At 44.4% G+C, this 5,646-nt stretch overlaps 1 non-coding gene across 1 annotated transcript; it reads right to left on the bottom strand.

Moving 5' to 3' along the window:
- Positions 1-653: 653 nt before the first annotated feature.
- Positions 654-727, bottom strand: TRNAN-GUU. Its single transcript has one exon. It is a non-coding gene; the product is annotated as a tRNA-Asn (tRNA).
- Between the last annotated feature and the right edge of the window lie 4,919 nt (positions 728-5,646).

Here is a 5,646-nt window from a genome sequence, read left to right as displayed (position 1 = left end):
CCTGCCCCGGGCGGGAGGGACCGGCGCGGGAGCCCCGGGGACAGGCTTTCTCCCGGCGGGGTGAGCGCCGGGACACCGTCCCGCCTTCCTCCTGCGGGGAGAGCCGGAGCTGCCGTGTGTGCGCGTTGGCGCTGCCCGTACGCAGCAGTGCTTACAGGCACCTTCTCGCTAACGGCATCTCCCCCCCGACCCCTGTACGCAGCAGTGCTTACAGGCACCTTCTCGCTAACGGCATCTCCCCCCAAGCCTCGGCCCCGACCCCCGCTCTCCGGTGGCGCTACCGGGGTACCGTAAAGGCAGCGCTTCCCCGAGCAACCTCTGACCGCTCGGCAGCACCGTTAATCAACATCACGCAGCTCAAACAAGGTGTTTTCCTCCGCACCCTGCCCCGCGGCAGCACGGGGTACACAAACTCCCGCACACTCTCGCCCTTTCTCTCCCTCCCCGCGTCCTCCCGAGCTCCGCGCTGGCGCGGGGGTAGCGGAGCCACCCCCTGGGCGGTCCCGCACCGCTCCCCGGGGCTCAGCCCAGCCGCCATCTCGGGCCGCAGCCACAGGGACCGGCGCCGCAATTCGCCGCCCGCGCGGGACCCGCCGCCCCCGCACAAAACGACGGCAGCTGCGGGGGGAGCGGGCCTGCCAAAAGGTGGACACCGTCCCTGGGTGGGCTCGAACCACCAACCTTTCGGTTAACAGCCGAACGCGCTAACCGATTGCGCCACAGAGACTCCCGCAGTTCGGCTTTCTCCGCGGCGCCTCTCATCTGCTCAGGCGCCGCCGGCGGCCCCTCTGCTCGCCGCCTCCGCGCCCCGCGTCCTGGCGACCCGCGGGCCACCGCGTACCCGACCTGCGCGTACAAAACCCGGCTCCCGAATGACAGCTCGTGCGGAACGCCAAGGGACCGAGAGAACAACGCAAACCGCGCCTTCCCTTCTGCCCGCCGATCCGAAAGGCTAGTTCCCAACATCACTGCTCACAGCAGCCTTCTTTTTTTCCAGGGAATAAATTAACGAATCCGAGTTAAAACAGCTTTTTCTCGGCCGCTGCTAATTCATCCGCTACACCTGCGAGCCACAGTGTAATTCACAAATATAATTGCAACATTGCCCTATTAATATTTTTAAAAGGAAATTTTAAGAGACTGCAGGGAGCAGTTAGACTGCTTGGAACAGGCAGCAAACCCCCCCTGCATGAAGGTAGATTTTATTTACCTTTTTAAGTGACTGAAAACTGCAGTGAAAAAAATTAATTTTCTATTGTCAGTTTTTTGAAACCTGGTCCCCACGTTACCTTACAGTAAATCCACCCTTGCGGCTCCCCCAAGTACAAAGTTTTCCCATTCAGACTTGAGCAAGTGTTTTCCCCTTTTCTTCCCCAGGCTGGTACCCTTTGAACTTCTTTGAAGTCTTACAAATATCGGTGTCCTCATGTTCTCCCTGTGGCCCCATGAGGCTCTGCCCTATGGCCCTCCTGTCCCCTAGGAGCCATCAGGAGTCGGGCAGGTACGATGATACCCACACAAGGACAGGCACTAGCTCCTTCCCAGGCAGGTGTTGGTCACCTCCTGGTCTCTGCCCACCCAAGACCAAGGTGTCCCAGCTCACTCCTGGAACCAGAGAGCATCGTTACTCCAGCTTGCCTATGTCATAGAAGACCTTGCTCTTCAACTCTACAAGACACGGTTCCTCAGCCCAGCGAGTAACTTTAAGTTGACCATTTATTGCCCACAGCTCAGCCTTTCCAGTTTTGCCAATATTTTAAATAGAGCTACATAAATGTCGGTACTATCACGGTACTGCTCAATTTTTCTGTCGCATATCGTTGGTACCTTACTGACCAACGTCTTGTAAAACATGGAGGAGAAAGACAAGATATGCAAGTCCTCAGCAGGAATTAAAATAATTATTTTAAAGACTGCTTTTGGGGCACCGTGCCCATTACAGTGTGCTTTCCTCCCCAGACCTATTCTCAGGGTCAGGAGAATCAGTTCACAGGCTGGACCACTTCTATTTTCTCTGTGTAGGGGGATGAGCGAACACTCCTGTGATTTTACACACAAGCAAAGGGGTATTTAGTGGAAACAGCAAGATTCCAGTCTGAACAAAGGCCTAACCCATAGGTCGGTGCCAATGAACATTTGGGCATGGATTTTGGGCCCCGAAATATTTTACTTTACACACATGAATACTCCCGTTAGATTTAATGAATGTAATGGATTTTGGGCCCCGAAATATTTTACTTTATACACATGAATACTCCCATTAGATTTAATGAATGTAAACTTGACTGTTTTCAAAATCGGTGTCCAGATGCCAGATCTAAAAAAGGATTTTGCTGTGCTGATGCTGAGCACAAGCTCTAAGTTTGAGGTGTCCGAGGGGAGGCCAGGACCTGGCATGAGACATCCAAGGCTGCCTACAGCGAGAGCGCAGCAGGTGAGGCTACAGAGTCACTTGGCACCTTTCTTCTCAGCATTCTTCCTCACTGAATCTCAGAGTCTCTCATTTAAAGTCTTACAACATTAAAAAAACAAAAAAAAAGAACATACACAACAGGGAATGCTCCCTCTTCTGCTTAAAACCCACAGATCAGCTACTGATCAGAACAAGGCTGGCTTTCGCTGACTGCCGAAGCACTAACCCCTGAGCCATCATACCAGAGAGGAACCTTGTCTGTCACTGCTCCGTAAACGGAAAGGATTAGCTGTCTACCCTTAGGAGAAGGTTTCTGACTGTATCTTCAGAAGAAAAAAAGAGGCCGAGGGCTGTTTAAGGTGTTCAGAAACTAGAAAGGCATGATACTTCAGATTAATCGCCCTCCCTATCAGTGTTTTGTTCTTTATTTCCAGACAGCTCTCTTCCTCAATACGCTGTTTCTAGAATCTCTAGAGTTCCTTAATTTTTTCCAACATCTAGTGTATATAATTTAAATACCATAATTGGATTCAATGATTATGGATTATAATTTATATTTTTATAAAAACACAAATGTATACAAATACATTGCCTATGGATATATGAAAATATACCATGTGATATAATTTTTAAGTATTATATAATTTTAAAATATTTTTTAACATTATTTTATTGTTATTGTAGGATCCATGAACTTAAACATCACTTTCCTCAGATATAGGTTTTGGTTCCTGAATGTCAGAGAAAGCTAATATGGGACAGAGGGGGAAACCAGGTATTGTTTATGAGCTTTATAAATGTATTATATATCTATCCTCTGTTCAGAAAAATAAGTCTAGTTATTCACCCAGAACTGTTCCTAAAATCAATTCAGTAGGATATAGCAGAAACAACAGACTCTTCTCTCTTATATCACAAAATTGCTCATTAACTACTCTGTTTCTGTGATTTCTCACAGGAAACCCCCAACAAGCACATGCACCTACATTACTTGTTATTCTATGTGTCATTTTTGGTCAACTGTTTGTCAGCTCTCAAGTTACAACTCATTCCAAACTACAAAAATTTGTAGTCACAAAAAATTTCAGAAGAGCTACTTGATTTCTGCCCAAATGTATTTCTGGTTGCTTACTTTGTAACAGCAATCTGTGAGTGCACAGCTTCCCACACAAAGATTTCTTGTGTTTCCCTCTGAAACATACAATTCTGGTCCTTACCAGAACCAGGACATTAAAATAAATGGAAACTAACATAATTCAACATTGCTATTGAAATTATCAAAAGCAGAGAGTAAGATCTCCATGAGAAAAGTTTTTTCTTTATGGAGCTGCAAGCATTAGATCATGGAACATACTATTCCTGAAAAAGGACCCAAAATGTCGGAAGAAGCAGGTATAGACAGTTTTTCTTGATTCGTTGCAAGACTTCTGTTCTTTTCATTCTTCAAATTAAATGCATTTGGAGGTTTTTTTATTCAGTTGTTGTATACAGATTTGCTATTTTTCAGATACAAAGGTGGCTTACCTTTTTTTTTTTTTTTAAGACTTTATTAACTAAACACTTCTCTTCTTGGGTATGTTAGTAAAATCAGGAAAGTGTTATAACTGAAAGGACATCCCTGCAAATAGGATCAATTTACTTTAAAAGCAAAGAACAAGACTGAACAATAGTATTTTACCGACCTCTCCAGTTCACTTAGCTCTGGCTTCTCTTACAATGCAAGTCACACACATGAAGGCTGTACCTAGATGAGAAAATCCAGAAATCTTCAGATATTGCTAATTGCAGACTGTTGGGTAACCTAGAAGTCAACCATTCTCCCAACCTCCATAACGACGTTTACCAAAAGGGAATGGCATAGGCTGCCTGGTTCTGGACCGTGAAACTTACAGTTGCATTTATCTCATATTCAGGAGAGAAGTTGCTTCTGTGTGACTTCCAACAAAATTATACAACAGCCATCGCTATTATCAGTAATTTGGAATACAGTCTGCAGCTGTGGAATAAAAAAAAACCCAACCAAACCAAATAGAGGGGGCTGCATTCAGAATTGATCTTCAGATCTCACCTGACATACTATAAAGGGAATTTTACATTGTAATTCCCTGCAATCTAGCTGTTCTCCGTAGCTACTGAAAAGAATGCAATCATTGTGGCAGTCAGTTTAATACTTTCCACACACAAAAATAATAATAAAAAAAAAATCTTAAGATACTACTTCAAAAAAGTGAAAAGAAGAAAATTTTGCTGCTATAAAAAGTGAGCATAACACCAAAGAGAGTAATAATGATGCTTCTCACATAGCACTTATTTTTCTCAAGTGCTTATTATCATGGTAAGAAAGGGAGAAATTTCCTGGCCTTGCAGGTTTTTTGAACTGCACCTCCTAAGAATACTTAAGAGTTCTTAAAATAATAGCGAATATCATGAAAATAGGAATGATTCTTATGCAACTGAACTTTAATGTTGCCTCTACAGAACACACAGGAAAGCAAAGAAATTGCCAGTCTGTGTTTTCAGAAGCAGCAACTTGGACTCCAGAAACTGCTAAAATTCAGATTTAAGTTCTAAGTATAGGCCTTAGTTCAGGACAGTAACTGTATCCAGAGCAATATGAAAGTATACATTAACTTCAAGTGCAATCAGATTACTACCATGGTATAAGAGTATTTTCTTAAACAGGTTAAGCTTAAGAAAAAAAGTGAAGGGCAAATTTTAAAGAAGGCTCAAACCTACTGTTTGTTAAAAAATGAGAACAACCACAGATGTAGTACCTTTGCAATTCTTAGGGAAACACATCTCCCTGAAATATTCTCACCAGAAAACACCTACTTCAGTTCTAAAAGTTATTTTGCAGGTGCTGACACTAGTCAGCTTTACATCTGTCCAAGTGCTATACTTCAGCGAGATCACTAAAGTTTGAAGGAAAGGCAGTAAGAAAGGAAGACACAGGTAAGCTTTGTGGATCCACTCCAGATATTTCCAAACAGGAATCTGACATGTTCAGCCAGGCAGCAATCTCAAGAAACTTGTGCTGACAGGTTGTGTGGGTAACACCACTTCTGGAGGCCTTTTCTTAATCAGGCTGTTTCAAAGAGATCTGGCATCAAATTCAGGTATCAGGATGCAATTACAGGCTCAAAACGTTCTCGCTTGCGGCTTCTAGAAGAGCTCTGTATGAAAGATGATGCAGGGGTTCCAAAGAACCATTGAGAAGCCATTCTACTATAGTT

The sequence above is a fragment of the Calidris pugnax genome, unplaced genomic scaffold, assembly GCF_001431845.1.
Source record: "Calidris pugnax isolate Ruff unplaced genomic scaffold, ASM143184v1 scaffold19, whole genome shotgun sequence".
NCBI classification, from domain to species: Eukaryota; Metazoa; Chordata; class Aves; order Charadriiformes; family Scolopacidae; genus Calidris; species Calidris pugnax.
This window is presented reverse-complemented; position numbering and strand designations above follow the sequence as displayed.